General features: G+C 39.7%; 1 long non-coding RNA gene across 6 annotated transcripts in view; it reads right to left on the bottom strand.

Moving 5' to 3' along the window:
- LOC132369101 (uncharacterized) overlaps positions 1 to 19,293 on the bottom strand; it is a 275,268-nt gene that overhangs the window by 42,498 nt on the left and 213,477 nt on the right. The window lies entirely within an intron of this gene.

The raw sequence follows: 19,293 nt of genomic DNA on the forward strand, positions 1-19,293 counted from the left end.
GAGAATGTTACAAAGACATTTTGAAAACTACCCACCATGTCTAACCAACTAAATTAATAAATAAAAGGGGGAACATTAGGATTTAACATTCATGATATACTAATATTTGCAAAGTGTTAATGTGATTTGGTCTCAGTATTAAGGGCTAATTATATGAAATTCAACTAACCTGTGGTAGAGAATTAGCAGAAGCTTTGCAACAAAATTGTAATTGATGAGTTTGGTAGATTAATAAAGAGCTTCAGTGCTGAGCCACGCACTCAGGTGAGGGTGGAGGCCACAGAAGAAATATAAGACATGATCTTTGCCCTTTGGGAACCCAATACCTAGTTGAATGGGAACTATTACCACTCAGATAAAATCCAAATTTCAGTGTGTTACAGAGGGATGAATAAGGAACTGACATTTAACTGCATTCTGTGTTCAGTAGGCATTATGGTAGTAGATACTTTACAGGTGAAAGCACATTTAGTGAGTGAGACTCGAAATCAGCCAGGACTGGAATAGTTAACAGAAAGAGGTAGGGTGTGCTTATAAAGTCATAATGGTAGTACATTTTACCTTGAGGTCACTTTTTAAAAAATTATTAAGCTGAATGCTTGAAAATAATGCTTGCCATGAATAATCATTCTTTTGACAGTCCCGTTGAACCTGTCAGAAGGCAGAGGGAAACAAGTGCTTTTTCCTGTCCTTAATTAGTAAAACCACTTGGGTAAAAGCTTTAAGATTTGGTGATTATGAGCACCTAGTGTACCTTTACAATTATAGTTGATGGTATTGAAAGACTTGAAACCTAAATAAGCATGCAAGGAATTTCCTAACATATGGTCTGCTCACTTGGCTACTCAAATGTTTTAAGTATTACTGACACAGTACCCATTTTGCTGGTGACTTCACTTAATACTGCACTGAGTTTTCAAAAGAAAATCAACAAGACATTAACCTAATGAAACTAGGAGGTCTATCTCTTATAGGAAATGAATTCAGTTAGTAAAAAGCTGAAGTTAGAATTGAGCAAACGTGTTGTGTTTGTAACAGCTTGAAGCATAAGACCAAATATGGTAGCTGCTATTTAACTAAAAACCAACTTATGGTCCAGCTGTGTGCATGGGTGGTGTTTCAGGGAATACAGGCTTATTTATTTGTTATTATCTGTGGGTGTTCTCAAAAATGAGATTCTCAAGTGGGCCTAAAAAGTTAATAAAAGAATGATCCAATGTCCAGAAATTTGTTTTTATTGTAAATATGTTTAATCTAAAAAATCCTTCCTGTTGACTGTTTCTTTAGTGACTATGATTCTTATTTTACATAGAAGTGATCAAAAGCTAAATGCCAGTGTTTTTCTTACTTTCTGAGTATGCAGCAGTTAAAGCTTTAAAACCTCCTCTCTGGCCTTTGTTTCTACTGACCTACGAAATATTTTTAAAAAGGAAAAAAACACCTCTATGGTGTTTTAAATTTTTTATGCAGAGCTAATCAGAAATTTAGAAATTTATTTTGTAAGTTCACAATCAACTGATAAAGTTAGAATCCAAAAACTTAACTGTGTTTAACTTTTTAAGTTCAACTTATAAATAAATCTTTTTCTATCCATAAATTTATTTTTAAATTTTTATTATAGTTGCTTTACAATGTTGTGTTAGTTTCTACTGAACAGCAAAGTGAATCAGCTATATGTATACATCTATCCCCTCTTTTTTGGATTTCCTTCCCATTTAGGTCACCACAGAGCATTGAGTAGAGTTCCCTGTGCTATACAGTAGGTTCTCATTAGTTATCTATTTTATACATAGTATCAATATCAATATTAAGGGAACTATGAATAATGGTTGACTCCATTTACAAAATTGGTTAAGATCCTTTATATTTTTATTCTTTCATATTCTTCCTGTCTACTAAGGGCCACAACATTTTGAAGTATTAAAACAATATCCTATTGAATTCTGGGTCTCCTGGTTGTGTCTGTCTGGTCACAGTTTCCAAGATTTTATTATTCTGACAGCTAAATAATCTACTTCCAAGTATTGCTCCCAATAAGGTTAAAGGTCTATTCTTCACCAGTTCATCTTCAGTTAAAGGAAATTTTTATGCCATTTTTGTAGCGATTGCATAAAACTTGCAAGAGAAATGCGAGTTTTGTGATTCATCAGAAACGAATCACAAAAAATGCTGATCTTAGTTTTATTTCAACATCCATATCAAATGTTTAGTTATGATCCTTTTTCTGTTGCCTCTAATTTTTTTTACTGTATGATACAATTGCTGTCTGTTTAAGTTTTCCAGTGTAACTTCTCAAAAGAATTGACTTCTTCACAATCTTGGAAATAGAGTTAATTGAATGCTGCCATCAAACATAATATTGCAAAATGCAGATTAAGTACATGTAACACTGGTTTAAGATGGTAGCGCCAAACAAATGTTACAATCAACCTGAGAATTTTTGTCATCAGCCTATTAAGAGTGACAAATTTTGTGAATTTCCTGGTAGTCCAAACAATTTGGTAATCAACCCAGGCTAGTTTTGCTGTGGGTGAGTACCAGTGATGGTATAAGTTAGATTGTGCTTCATATTTACACATTCTGAAACCTTATGAGTCATCTTTGCATTAAAAGCTTGCACCTCATAAATTTATGCTAAAAGTGCCGTGTTCAACACCCACACACAATCCTAAGCAAATAAGGCCGTTCTCATGTAACTGTCACAGACACCCTCTGCTGACAGGTCACTAAGGCTCAAGTATGTAGGAAGGTATTTAAGTAGTGCACACGTAGGTGGAATCTTAGCGGTAACTGGCTCAGCAGAGGCATTTTATAATTTTCTGAGACTACCTACCATCCTCAACTGTGAACTGTTAAGCCAAACATCTGTGGTCTAGCCCCATGCCCTGCTATTTAGTATCCTTCCCAGAAGACAAAATGATCTTTTTGGTAGCATGTTCTCATACTGTGGGTCCTCCAGAGTCACATGATTTTAGTTACAATTCCAAAAAGGAGTACACACTTTCTACCCTCAGGTCTCTGACAACAATGTAAGGATGTTTCCTATCAACAGTTAAAATGGATTAGGTCATCTTTTTCCTTTCTGAAATCAGCCAGTTATTCTATCATCAGAACATGCCCATACATTGATTGAGTGAATTTCTTCTGCATGCATCAGCTAATTCTCAAATTGGAGCACATCTTTCTGAGTTTTACTTATGGGAATACAGCTTGTGTAAAATAAGACAGACATATCACAGATATAACCAGGTACTTAACTCCAATTCTTAGAAGATTAAAAAGCAATATCCACTTGTTAAAAAGAGTAACATGGAAGGTGAAATAAATTTTAGGTTACCTAACTTATTCAAAGAGAAGAAAAAAATATTGTAATATTTAAAAGTGAGGAGAGATAAAGATCTAATTTCCCAAGATTTTAACTATTATGTATATAATAGTTTATAGGAAAAATAAGTCACTTGTATGCTCCTTTATTAAAAAGACAACTAGTTGTGCTTTGCAAAGCACATGATCTAAAACTGAGGCTTATACTTCTAGTGACAGTGGTAGGAGTGCCATATATCAAATTTACCATTTTCTAGCACTGGGCTAACTGCTGTACATTTAATCCTCTCCACAACTCCAGGGGGTAATTATTATTATCCTCATTTTACAGATGAGGAAACGGAGGTTTCCCCAGATTAGGTAATTAGTTATCACACCCCTAGTAAGTAGTAACTTGGGCCAGTCCACTTGTTGGATGCCAGTCCATGTGCACCCTATCCTGTCAAATTTCCTCTCAACTGAGTGGCCTGTACTGTATCAATGTTTGACACAATAAACACTTTGAAATGCAGATACAGCTTAACTATACACACATGTAGAAACTACTGGGCCAAGACATGGAAAGAACCTAAATGTCCCTTGACAGAGCAATGGATAAAGAAGATGTGGTGTTTATATACAATGGAATATTACTCAGCCATAAAAAAAGAATGAACCAATGCCATTTGCAGCAACATGGATGGACCTAGAGATTATCATACTAAGTGAAGTAAGTCAGAAAGACAAATACCATATGGTATCACTTATATGTGGAATCTAAGATATGACACAAATGGGCTTCCCTGGTGGCACAGTGGTTAAGAATCCGCCTGCCAAGGCAGGGGACACGGGTTCAAGCCCTGGTCTGGGAAGATCCCACATGCCATGGAGCAACTAAGCCTGTGTGCCACCACTACTGAGCCTGCGCTCTAGAGCCCACGAGTCACAACTGCTGAAGCCCGTGCACCTAGAGCCCGTGCTCTGCAACAAGAGAAGCCACCGCAATGAGAAGCCTGCACACCGCAATGAAGAGTAGCCCCCGCTCACCACAACTAAAGAAGCCTGTGCACAGCAACGAAGACCCAATGCAGCCAAAAATAAAAATAAATAAATAAATTTAAAACAAATAAATATGACACAAATGAGCATATCTACAAAACAGAAACAGACTCACAGATAAAGAGAACAGATGTGTGGTTGCCAAGGGGGAGGGGAGGTGGGGGAGGGGAGGTGGGGGAGGGAAGGATTGGGAGTTTGGGATTAGCAGATGCAATCTAGTATGTCTAGGATGGATAAACAACAAGGTCCTACTGTATAGCACAGGGAATTATATTCAGTATCCTGTGATAAACCATAATGGAAACAAATATGAAAAATATATAAATGTATAAATGAACCACTTTGCTGTACAGCAGAAATTCACTCAACATTGTAAATCAACTATACTTCAATAAAAAAATTTTTTTAAAAACTAGAAAAAATTATCAATAGTTATCTTGGGCAGAGTAGAAGGACGTGCCTTCACTCCCTCTTGTGAGAGCACTGGAATCACAACTAACTGCTGAACAGTCATTGATAGGAAGACACTGGAACTCAGCAAAAAAGATACCCCACATACAAAGACATAGGAGAAGCCACAATGAGACGGTAGGAGGGGCACAATCACAATAAAATCGAATCCCATAACTGCTGGGTGGGTGACTCACAAACTGGAGACATCTTATATCACAGAAGTCCACCCACTGGAATGAAGGTTCTGAGCCCCATGTCAGGCTTCCCAACCTGGGGGTCCAGCAACGGGAGGAGGAATTCCTAGAGAATCAGACTTTGAAGTCTAGGGGATTTGACTGCAGGACTTTGACAGGACTGGGGGAAACAGAGACTCCACTCTTGGAGGGTACACCCAAAGTAGTGTGTGCATCAGGACCCAGGGGAAGGAGCAGTGACCCCATAGGAGAGTGAATCAGACCTACCTGCTAGTGTTGGAGGGTCTCCTGCAGAGGTGGGGGGTGGCTGTGGCTCACTGCAGGGACAAGGACACTGGCAGCAGAAGTTCTGGGAAGTACTCCTTGGTGTGAGCCCTCCCAGAGTCCGCCATTAGCCCCACCAAAGAGCCAGGTAGGCTCCAGTGCTGGGTCACCTCAAGCCAAACAGAGAGGGAACCCAGCCCCACTCATCAGCAGACAAGTGGATTAAAGATTTACTGAGCTCTGCCCACCAGAGCAACACCCAGCTCTACCCACCACCAGTCCCCCCCATCAGGAAGCTTGCATAGCCTCATGCACCAGAGGGCAGACAGCAGAAGCAAGAAGAACTACAATTCTGCAGCCTGTGGAATGAAAAACACATTCACAGAAAGATAGACAAAATGAAAAGGCAGAAGACTATGTACCAGATGAAGGAACAAGATAAAACCCCAGAAAAACAATTAAATGAAGTGGATATAGGCAACCTTCCAGAAAAAGAATTTGGAATAATGACAGTGAAGATGATCCAGGACCTCGTAAAAAGAATGGAGGCAAAGATTGAGAAGATGCAAGAAATGTTTAACACAGACCTAGAAGAATTAAAGAACAAACACCTAGAAGAATTAAAGAACAAACAACAGACAGAGATGAATAATACAATAACTGAAATGAAATCTACACTAGAAGGAATCAATAGCAGAATAACTGAGGCAGAAGAATGGATAAGTGACCTGGAAGACAATATGGTGGAATTCACAGCCATGGAACAGAATAAAGAAAAAAAGAATGAAAAGAAATGAAGACAGCCTAAGAGACCTCTGGGACAACATTAAATGCAACAATATTTGCATTATAGGGGTCCCAGAAGGAGACGAGAGAGAGAAAGGACCCGAGAAAATATCTGAAGAGATTATAGTCGAAAACGTCCCTAACATGGGAAAGGAAATAGCCACCCAAGTCCAGGAAGCGCAGAGAGTCCCAGGCAGGATAAACCCAAGGAGAAAAACGCTGCGACACATAGTAATCAAAGTGGCAAAAATTAAAGAAAAATTATTAAAAGCGACAAGGGAAAAGCGACAAATAACATACAAGGGAACTCCCATAAGGTTAACAGGTGATTTCTCAGCACAAACTCTACAAGCCAGAAGGGAGTGGCACGATATGTTTAAAGGGATGAAAAGGAATAACCTACAACCAAGATTACTCTGCCTGGCAAGCATCTCATTCAGACTCGATGGAGAAATAAAAAGCTCTACAGACAAGCAAAAGCTAAGAGAATTCAGCACCACCAAACCAGCTCTACAACAAACGCTAAAGGAACTTCTCTAAGTGGGAAACACAAGAGAAGAAAAGGACCTACAAAAACAAACCCAAAACAATTAAGAAAATGGTCGGGGGAGGAGAGAAGATGGCGGAAGAGTAAGACGCGGAGATCACCTTCCTTCCCACAGATACAGTAGAAATACATCTACACGTGGAACTGCTCCTACAGAACACCCACTGAACGCTGGCAGAAAACGTCAGACCTCCCAAAAGGCAAGAAACTCCCCCCGTACTTGGGTAGGGCAAAAGAAAAAAGAAATAACAGAGACAAAAGAGTAGGGACGGCACCTGCACCAGTGGGAGGGAGCTGTGAAGGAGGAAAGATTTCCACGCACTAGGAGCCCCTTCGCGGGCAGAGACTGCGGGTGGCAGAGGGGGGAAGCTTCGGAGCCACGGAGGAGAGCGCAGCCACAGGGGTGTGGAGGGCAAAGCGGAGAGATTCCCGCACTTCCCGCACGGAGGCTCGGCGCTGACCAGCACTCACCAGCCCGAGAGGCTTGTCTGCTCAGCCGCTGGGGCGGGCGGGGCTGGGAGCGGAGGCTCGGGCTTCGGTCGGGTCGCAGGGAGAGGACTGGGGTTGGCGGCGTGAACACAGCCTGAAGGGGTTAGTGCACCACAGCTAGCCGGGAGGGAGTCCGGGAAAAAGTCTGCAGCTGCCGAAGAGGCAAGAGACTTTTTCTTCCCTGTTTCCTGGTGCGCGAGGAGAGGGGATTCAGAGCGCCGCCTAAACGAACTTCAGAGACGGGCGCAAGCCGCGGCTAACAGCGCGGATCCCACAGCAACAGGGGCGCAGAGGGAAAAACGGAGAGATTCCCGCACAGAGGCTCGGCGCCGAGCAGCGCTCACCAGCCCGAGAGGCTTGTCTGCTCCCCCGCCGGGGCGGGCGGGGCTGGGAGCGGAGGCTCAGGCTTCGGTCGGATCCCAGGGAGAGGACTGGGGTTGGCGGCGTGAACACAACCTGAAGGGGTTAGCGCACCACAGCTGGCTGGGAGGGAGACCGGGAAAAAGTCTGCAGCTGCCGAAGAGGCAAGAGACTTTTTCTTGCCTCTTGGCAGGAGACTTTTTCCTGCCTCTTTGTTTCGCGGCACGCAAGGAGAGGGGATTCAGAGCGCCGCCTAAACGAACTCCAGAGACTGGCGCGAGCCGCGGCTATCAGCGCGGACCCCAGAGACGGGCGTGGGACGCTGGGGCTGCTGCTGCCGCCTCCAAAAAGCCTGTGTGCGAGCACAGGTCACTCTCCACACCGCCCCTCCCGGGAGCCTGTGCAGTCCGCCACTGCCAGGGTCCCGTGATCCAGGGACAACTTCCCCGGGAGAACGCACTGCGCACCTCAGGCTGGTGCAACGTCACGCCGGCCTCTGACGCCGCAGGCTCGCCCTGCCTCCTCTGTACCCCTCCCTCCCCGCGGCCTGGGCGAGCCAGAGTCCCCGAAGCAGCTGCTCCTTTAACCCCGTCCTGTCTGGGCGGGGAACAGACGCCCTCAGGCGACCTACACGCAGAGGCGGGTCCAAATCCAAAGCTGATCCCCAGGAGCTGTGTGAACAGAGATGAGAAGGGGAAATCTCTCCCAGCAGCCTCAGAAGCAGCGGATTAAAACTCCACAAACAACTTGATGTGCCTGCATCTGTTGAATACCTGAATAGACAACGAATCATCCCAAATTCAGGAGGTGGACTTTGGGAGCAGGATATATTAATTTTTCCCCTTTTCCTTTTTTTTTTGTGAGTGTATATGTATATGCTTCTGGGGGAGATTTTGTCTGTATAGCTTTGCTTTATAATAGCTTTATTTTACTTCACTATATTATAGCCTCTTTCTTTCTTTCTATTTTTTCTCCCTTTTACTCTGAGCCATGTGGACGAAAGGCTCTTGGTGCTTCAGCCAGGCATCAGGGCCGTACCTCGGAGGTGGGAGAGCCAACTTCAGGACACTGGTCCACAAGAGACCTCCCAGCTCCACGTAATACCAAACGGCAAAAATCTCTCAGAGATCTCCATCTCAACATCCAGACCCAGCATCACTCAATGACCAGCAAGCTACAGTGCTGAACACCCTATGCCAAACAACTAGCAAGACAGGAACACAGCCCCATCCATTAGCAGAGAGGCTGCCTAAAATCATAATAAGGCCACAGACACCCCAAAATACACCACCAGACGTGGACGTGCCCACCAGAAAGACAAGATCCAGCCTCATCCACCAGAGCTCAGGCACTAGTTCCCTCCACCAGGAAGCCTACACAACCCACTGAACCAACCTTAGCCACTGGGGACAGATACCAAAAACAACGGGAACTACGAACCGGCAACCTGTGATAAGGAGACCCCAAACACAGTAAGATAAGCAAAATGAGACGACAGAAAAACACACAGCAGATGAAGGAGCAGGGTCAAAACACACTAGACTTAACAAATGAAGAGGAAATAGGTAGTCTACCTGAAAAAGAATTCAGAATAATGATAGTAAGGATGATCCAAAATCTTGGAAATAGAATAGACAAAATGCAAGAAACATTTAACAAGGATGTAGAAGAACTAAAGAGGAACCAAGCAATGATGAAAAACACAATAAATGAACTTAAAAATACTCTAGATGGGATCAATAGCAGAATAACTGAGGCAGAAGAAAGGATAAGTAACCTGGAAGATAAAATGGTGGAAATAACTACTGCAGAGCAGGATAAAGAAAAAAGAATGAAAAGAACTGAGGACAGTCTCAGAGACCTCTGGGACAACATTAAACGCACCAACATTCGAATTATAGGGGTCCCAGAAGAAGAAGAGAAAAGAAAGGGACTGAGAAAATATTTGAAGAGATTATAGTTGAAAACTTCCCTAATATGGGAAAGGAAATAGTTAATCAAGTCCTGGAAGCACAGAGAGTCCCATACAGGATAAACCCAAGGAGAAACACGCCAAGACACATAATAATCAAACTGTCAAAAATTAAATATAAGGAAAACATATTAAAGGCAGCAAGGGAAAAAAAACAAATAACACACAAGGGAATCCCCATAAGGTTAACAGCTGATCTTTCAGCAGAAACTCTGCAAGCCAGAAGGGAGTAGCAGGATATACTTAAAGTGATGAAGGAGAAAAACCTACAACCAAGATTACTCTACTCAGCAAGGATCTCATTCAGATGTGATGGAGAAATTAAAACCTTTACAGACAAGCAAAAGCTGAGAGAGTTCAGCACCACCAAACCAGCTTTACAACAAATGCTAAAGGAACTTCTCTAGGCAAGAAACACAAGAGAAGGAAAACACCTACAATAACAAACCCAAAACATTTAAGAAAATGGGAATAGGAACATACATATTGATAATTACCTTGAATGTAAATGGATTAAATGCTCCCACCAAAAGACACAGGCTGGCTGAATGGATACAAAAACAAGACCCATATATATGCTGTCTACAAGAGACCCACTTCAGACCTAGAGACACATACAGACTGAAAGTGAGGGGATGGAAAAAGATATTCCATGCAAATGGAAATCAAAAGAAAGCTGGAGTAGCAATTCTCATATCAGACAAAATAGACTTTAAAATAAAAACTATTACAAGAGACAAAGAAGGACACTATATAATGATCAAGGGATCGATCCAAGAGGAAGGTATAACAATTGTAAATATTTATGCACCCAACATAGGAGCACCTCAATACATAAGGCAAATACTAACAGCCATAAAAGGGGAAATCGACAGCAACACAATCATAGTAGGGGACTTTAACACCCCACTTTCACCAATGGACAGATCATCCAAAATGAAAATAAATAAGGAAACACAAGCTTTAAATGATACATTAAACAAGATGGACTTAATTGATATTTATAGGACATTCCACCCAAAAACAACAGAACACACATTTTGCTCAAGTGCTCATGGAACATTCTCCAGGATAGATCATATCTTGGGTCACAAATCAAGCCTTGGTAAATTTAAGAAAATTGAAATAGTATCAAGTATCTTTTCCGACCACAACGCTATGAGACTAGATATCAATTACAGGAAAAGATCTGTAAAAAATACAAACACATGGAGGCTACACAATACACTACTTAATAACGAAGTGATCACTGAAGAAATCAAAGGGGAAATCAAAAAATACCTAGAAACAAATGACAATGGAGATACGACGACCCAAAACCTATGGGACGCAGCAAAAGCAGTGCTAAGAGGGAAGTTTATAGCAATACAAGCCTACCTCAAGAAACAGGAAACATCTCGAATAAACAACCTAACCTTGCACCTAAAGCAATTAGAGAAAGAAGAACAAAAAACCCCCAAAGCTAGCAGAAGGAAAGAAATTATAAAGATCAGGTCAGAAATAAATGAAAAAGAAATGAAGGAAACAATAGCAAAAATCAATGAAACTAAAAGTGGTTCTTTGAGAAGATAAACAAAATTGATAAACCATTAGCCAGACTCATCAAGAGAAAAAGGGAGAAGACTCAAATCAATAGAATTAGAAATGAAAAAGGAGAGGTAACCACTGACACTGCAGAAATACAAAAGATCATGAGAGATTACTACAAGCAACTCTATGCCAATAAAATGGATAACCTGGAAGAAATGGACAGATTCTTAGAAATGCACAAACTGCCGAGACTGAACCAGGAAGAAATAGAAAATATGAACAGACCAATCACAAGCACTGAAATTGAAACTGTGATTAAAAACCTTCCAACAAACAAAAGCCCAGGACCAGATGGCTTCACAGGTGAATTCTATCAAACATTTAGAGAAGAGCTAACACCTATCCTTCTCAAACTCTTCCAAAATATTGCAGAGGGAGGAACACTCCCAAACTCATTCTACGAGGCCACCATCACCCTGGTACCAAAACCAGACAAAGATGTCACAAAGAAAGAAAACTACAGGCCAATATCACTGATGAACATAGATGCAAAAATCCTCAACAAAATACTAGCAAACAGAATCCAACAGCACATTAAAAGGATCATACACCATGATCAAGTGGGGTTTATCCCAGGAATGCAAGGATTCTTCAATATACGCAAATCAATCAATGTGATACACCATATTAACAAATTGAAGGAGAAAAACCATATGATCATCTCAATAGATGCAGAGAAAGCTTTCGACAAAATTCAACACCCATTTATGATAAAAGCCCTGCAGAAACTAGGCATAGAGGGAACTTTCCTCAACATAATAAAGGCCATATATGACAAACCCACAGCCAACATTGTCCTCAATGGTGAAAAACTGAAACCATTTCCACTAAGATCAGGAACAAGACAAGGTTGCCCACTCTCACCACTATTATTCAACATAGTTTTGGAAGTGTTAGCCACAGCAATCAGAGAAGACAAAGAAATAAAAGGAATCCAAATCGGAAAAGAAGAAGTAAAGCTGTCACTATTTGCAGATGACATGATACTATACATAGAGAATCCTAAAGATGCTACCAGAAAACTCCTAGAGCTAATCAATGAATTTGGTAAAGTAGCAGGATACAAAATTAATGCACAGAAATCTCTTGCATTTCTATACACTAATGACGAAAAATCTGAAAGTGAAATTAAGAAAACACTCCCGTTTACCATTGCAACAAAAAGAATAAAATATCTAGGAATAAACCTACCTAAGGAGACAGAAGACCTGTATGCAGAAAATTATAAGACACTGATGAAAGAAATTAAAGATGATACAAATAGATGGAGAGATATACCATGTTCCTGGATTGGAAGAATCAACATTGTGAAAATGACTCTACTACCCAAAGCAATCTACAGATTCAATGCAATCCCTATCAAACTACCACTGGCATTTTTCACAGAACTAGAACAAAAAATTTCACAATTTGTATGGAAACACAAAAGACCCCGAATAGCCAAAGCAATCTTGAGAACGAAAAATGGAGCTAGGGGAATCAGGCTCCCTGACTTCAGACTATACTACAAAGCTTCAGTAATCAAGACAGTTTGGTACTGGCACAAAAACAGAAATATAGATCAATGGAACAGGATAGAAAGCCCAGAGATAAACCCACACACATATGGTCACCTTATCTTTGATAAAGGAGGCAAGCATATACAGTGGAGAAAAGACAGCCTCTTCAATAAGTGGTGCTGGGAAAATTGGACAGGTACATGTAAAAGTATGAAATTAGAACACTCCCTGACACCATGCACAAAAATAAACTCAAAATGGATTAAAGACCTAAGTGTAAGGGCAGACACTATCAAACTCTTAGAGGAAAACATAGGCAGAACACTCTATGACATACATCACAGCAAGATTCTTTTTGACCCAGCTCCCAGAGAAATGGAAATAAGAACACAAATAAACAAATGGGACCTAATGAAACTTAAAAGCTTTTGCACAGCAAAGGAAACCATAAACAAGACCAAAAGACAAGCCTCAGAATGGGAGAAAATATTTGCAAATGAAGCAACTGACAAAGGATTAATCTCCAAGATTTACAAGCAGCTTATGCAGCTCAATAACAAAAAAACGAACAACCCAATCCAAAAATGGGCAGAAGACCTAAATAGACATTTCTCCAAAGAAGATATACAGATGGCCTACAGACACATGAAAGAATGCTCAACATCATTAATCATTAGAGAAATGCAAATCAAAACTACAATGAGATATCATCTCACACTGATCAGAATGGCCATCATCAAAAAATCTAGAAACAATAAATGCTGGAGAGGGTGTGGAGGAAAGGGAACACTCTTGCACTGTTGGTGGGAATGTAAATTGATACAGCCACTATGGAGAACAGTATGGAGGTTCCTTAAAAAACTACAAATAGAACTACCATACGACCCAGCAATCCCACTACTGGGCATATACCCTGAGAAAACCATAGGTCAAAAAGAGTCATGTACCAAAATGTTCATTGCAGCTCTATTTACAATAGCCAGGACATGGAAGCAACCTAAATGTCCATCGACAGATGAATGGATAAAGAAGATGTGGCACATATATACAATGGAATATTACTCAGCCATAAAAAGAAATGAAATGGAGGTATTTGTAATGAGGTGGATGGAGTTAGAGTCTGTCATACAGAGTGAAGTAAGTCAGAAAGAGAAAAACAAATACAGTATGCTAACACATATATACGGAATCTAAGGGAAAAAAAAAAAGGCCATGGAGAACCTAGTGGCAAGACGGGAATAAAGACACAGACCTACTAGAGAATGGACTTGAGGATATGGGGAGGGGGTGGGGTGAGACGTGACAGGGTAAAAGAGTGTCATGGACATATATACACTACCAAATGTAAAATAGATAGCTAGTGGGAAGCAGCCGCATAGCACAGGGAGATCAGCTCGGTGCTTTGTGACCACCTAGAGGGGTGGGATGGGGAGGGTGGGAGGGAGGGAGATGCAAGAGGGAAGAGAAATGGGAACATATTGTATATGTATAACTGATTCACTTTGTTATAAAGCAGAAGCTAACACACCATTGTAAGGCAATTATACTTCAATAAAGATGTTTAAAAAAAAAAAAATAGAGCACAGACCTAAATATAAAACACAAAGCTATAAAACTTCTGGAAGATAACATGGAAGAAAATCTTCCAACTCTACAACACTCTGGAAAAGGCAAAACTATGGAGACACTAAAAAGATTAGGGGTTGCCAGGAATTAGGGACAAGAGAGGAATGATGAACAGGTAGATTACAAGAATTTTTAGGGCAGTGAAACTATTATGTATGAGATTGTAATGGTCAATACATGTCATTATACATTTATCCAAACCTATAGAACGTACAACACAAATAGTGAACTCTAATGTAAAACTTAATTAACAACAATATATCAGTATTGGTTCATCAATTGTAAAAATGTACCACTAATGCAAGATGTTAATAATTGGGGAAAAGGGAATGGGGCGTTGGCAGGAGAATAGAATAAAGGGAATCTCTATATCTGCTTAATATTTCTGTAAACCTAACACTGCTCAAAAAAAAGTTTCTAATTAAAGGAACAGTGGCAGAGAGAGTTGTAGATTTGTAGCAAAGTGCTGATTCATGAAGGTTTTAGATATTTAACAAAAATGCAGTAAGTGATTGCTTAGGGCTAGGAGGCTTGTGGGGATAGTAGGGTGATAGGTATGGGATTTCTTCTTGAGGTGACAAAAATGTTTTAAAATTAACCGTCGTGATCATTGCACATATCTGTGAATATACTAAAAACGACTGAATTTTACACTCTAAATGAATGAGTTATAATCATATGTGAAACATATCTTAATAAATCTGGCTAAAAAATTAAAAAAAAAAAAAAAAGAAAATGGTCATAGGAACATACATATCAATAATTACCTTAAACGTGAATGGATTAAATGCTCCAACCAAAAGACACAGGCTTGTTGAATGGATACAAAAACAAGACCCATATATATGCTGTCTACAAGAGACCCTCTTCAGACCTAGGGATACATACAGACTGAAAGGCGAGGGCATGGAAAAAGATATTCCATGCAAATGGAAATCAAAAGAAAGCTGGAGTAGCAGTACTCATATCAGATAAAATAGACTTTAAAACAAAGAATGTTACAAGACACAAGGAAGGACACTACATAATGATCAAGGGATCAAACCAAGAAGAAGATATAACAATTATAAATATATATGCACTCAACACAGGAGCACCTCAATACATAAGGCAACTGCTAACAGCTATAAAAGAGGAAATCAACAGTAACACAATAATAGTGGGGGACTTTAACACCTCACTTACATCAATGGACAGATCATCCAAACAGAAAATTACTGAGGAAACAGAAGCTTTAAATGACACAATAGATCAGATAGATTTAATTGATATTTATAGGACATTCCATTCAAAAACAGCAGATTACACTTTCTTCTCAAGTGCGCATGGAACATTCTCCAGGATAGATCACATCTTGGGTCACAAATCAAGCTTCAGTAAACTTAAGAAAACTGAAATCATATCAAGCATCTTTTCCGACCACAACGCTATGAGATTAGAAATCAATTACAGGGAAAAAACAGAGGAAAACATAAACACATGGAGGCTAAACAATACCTTACTAAATAACCAAGAGATCACTGAAAAAATCAAAGGGTATATCAAAAAATACCTAGAGACAAATGACAATGAAAACACGACGATCCAAAACCTATGGGATGCAACAAAAGTAGTTCTAAGAGGGAAGTTTATAGCAATACAATCCTACCTCAAGAAACTAGAAAAATCCCAAATAAACAATCTAACCTTACACCTAAAGGAACTAGAGAAAGAAGAACAAAGAAAACCCAAAGTTAGTAGGAGGAAAGAAATCATAAAGATTAGAGCAGAAATAAATGAAATAGAAACAAAGAAAACAATAGCAAAGATGAATAAAACTAAAAGCTGGTTCTTTGAGAAGATAAACAAAATTGATAAACCTTTAGCCAGACTCATCAAGAAAAAGAGAGAGGGGACTCAAATCAATAAAATTAGAAATGAAAAAGGAGAAGTTACAACTGACACAGCAGAAATACAAAGGATTATAAGAGATTACTACAAGCAACTCTATGCCAATAAAATGGACAACCTGGAAGAAATGGACAGATTCTTAGAAAGGTATAACCTTCCAAGACTGAAGCAAGAAGAAATAGAAAATATGAACAGACCAATCACAAGTAATGAAATTTAAACTGTGATTAAAAGTCTTCCAACAAAAAAAAGTTCAGGACCAGATGGCTTCACAGGTGAATTCTATCGAACATTTAGACAGGAGCTAACACTCATCCTTCTCAAATCTTTCAAAAAAATTGCAGAGGAAGGAACACTCCTAAACTCATTCTATGAGGCCACCATCACCCTGATACCAAAACCAGACAGAGATACTACAGAAAAAGAAAATTACAGACCAATATCACTGATGAATATAGATGCAAAAATTCTCAACAAAATACTAGCAAACAGAATCCAACAACACATTAAAAGGATCGTACACCATGATCAAGTGGAATTTATCCCAGGGATGCAAGGATTCTTCAATATATGCAAATCAATCAATGTGATACACCATATTAACAAATTGAAGAAGAAAAACCATATGATCATCTCAATAGATGCAGAAAAAGCTTTTGTCAAAATTTAACACCCATTTATGATAAAAACTCTCCAGAAAGTGGGCATAGAGGGAACCTACCTCAACATAATAAAGACCATATATGATAAACCCATAGCAAACATTATTCTCAATGTTGAAAAACTGAAAGCATTTCCTCTCAGATCAGGAACAAGACAAGGAGGTCCACTCTCACCACTATTATTCAACATAGTTTTGGAAGTCCTAGCCACAGCAATCAGAGAAGAAAAAAAAGTAACAGGAATACAAATTGGAAAAGAAGAAGTAAAACTGTCACTGTTTGCAGATGCCATGATACTATACATAGAGAATCCTAAAGATGTCACCAGAAAACTACTAGAGCTAATCAATGAATTTCATAAAGTTACAGGATACAAAATTAATCACAGAAATCTCTTGCATTCCTATACATTAACAATGAAAGAACAGAAAGAGAAATTAAGGAAACAATCCCATTCACCACTGCAACAAAAAGCATAAAATACCTAGGAATAAACTCACCTAAGGAGGTAAAAGACCTGTACTCAGAAAACTGTAAGACACTGATGAAAGAAATCAAAGATGACACAAACAGATGGAGAGATATTCCACGTTCTTGGATTGGAAGAATCAATATTGTGAAAATGACTACACTACCTAAAGCAATCTACAGATTCAATGCAATCCCTGTCAAATTACCAATGGCATTTTTTACAGAACTAGAACAAAAAACCTTAAAATTTGTATGGAGACACAAAAGACCCTGAATAGCCAAAGCAATCTTGAGGGGAAAAAATGGAGCTGGAGGAATCAGACTCCCTGACTTTAGACTATTCCACAAAGCTTCAGTAATCAAGACAATATAGTACTGGCACAAAAACAAATATCGATCAATGGAACAGGATAGAAAGCCCACAGATAAACCCATGCACCTATGGTCAACTAATCTATGACAAAGGAGGCAAGGATATACAATGGAGAAAAGACAGTCTCTTCAATAAGTGGTGCTTGGGGGCTTCCCTGGTGGCGCAGTTGTTGGGAGTCTGCCTGCCAATGCAGGGGACATGGGTTCGAGCCCTGGTCCGAGAAGATCCCACGTGCCATGGAGCAACTGAGCCCGTGTGCCACAACTACTGAGTCTGTGCTCTAGAGCCCGCGAGCCACAACTACTGAAGCCCATGTGCCACAGCTGCTGAAGCTTGCGCACCTAGAGTCCATGCTCTGCAACAGGAGAGGCCACCGCAATGAGAAGCCTGTGCACCGCAGTGAAGACTGGCCCCTGCTCTCAGCAACTAGAGAGGGCCCGCGTGCAGCGGCGAAGACAAAATTTAAATCAATGAATAAATAAATAAATTTATTAAAAAAAGAAAAGTGGTGCTGGGAAATCTGGACAGCTACTTGTAAAAGAATGAAATTAGAACACTCCCTAACACCATACACAAAAATAAACTCAAAATGGATTAAAGACCTAAATGTAAGGCCAGACACTATAAAACTCTTAGAGGAAAACATAGGAAGAACACTCTTTGACATAAATCACAGCAAGATCTTTTTTGACCCACCTCCTAGAGTAATGGAAATAAAAACAAAAATAAAAGAATGGGACCTAATGAAACTTAAAAGCTTTTGCACAGCCAAGGAAACTATAAACAAGATGAAAAGACAACCTTCAAAATGGGAGAAAATATTTGCAAATGAATCAACAAAGGATTAATTTCCAAAATATATAAACAGCTCATGCAGCTCAATTTAAAAAAAACAAACAACCCAATCCAAAAATGGGCAGAAGACCTAAATAGACATTTCTCCAAAGAAGACATACAAATGTTCAAGAGGCACATGAAAAGCTGCTCCACATCACTAATTATTAGAGAAATGCAAATCAAAACTACAATGAGGTATCACCTCACACCAGTTAGAATGGGCATCATCAGAAAATCTACAAACGACACATGCTGGAGAGGGTGTGGAGAAAAGGGAACCCTCTTGCACTGTTGGTGGGAATATAAATTGATACAGACACTATGGAAAACAGTATGGAGATTCCTTAAAAAACTAAAAATAGAATTACCATATGACCCAGCAATCCCACTACTGGGCATATACACAGAGAAAACCATAATTCAAAAAAACACATGCACCCCAATGTTCACTGCAGCACTATTTACAATAGCCAGGTCATGGAAGCAACCTAAATGCCCATCGACAGACAAATGGATAAAGAAGATGTGGTACATATATACAATGGAATATTACTCAGCCATGAAAAGGAACGAAACTGGGTCATTTGTAGAGACATGGATGGACCTACAGACTGTCATACAGAGTGAAGTCAGAAAGAGAAAAACAAATATCGTATATTAATGCATATATGTGGAATCTAGAAAAATGGTACAGATGAACCGGTTTGCAAGGCAGAAATAAGAGACACATGTAGAGAACAAATGTATGGACACCAAGGATGGAAAGTTGGGGGCGGGGTGGTGGTGGGTTGAATTGGGAGATTGGGATTGACATATATACACTAATATATATAAAATAGATAACTAATAAGAACCTGCTGTATAAAAAATAAACAAAATAAAATTTTAAAAAGTTATCTTAAAATAGTGGTAAATTCT

The sequence above is a fragment of the Balaenoptera ricei genome, chromosome 7 (genome assembly GCF_028023285.1).
Source record: "Balaenoptera ricei isolate mBalRic1 chromosome 7, mBalRic1.hap2, whole genome shotgun sequence".
NCBI classification, from domain to species: domain Eukaryota; kingdom Metazoa; phylum Chordata; class Mammalia; order Artiodactyla; family Balaenopteridae; genus Balaenoptera; species Balaenoptera ricei.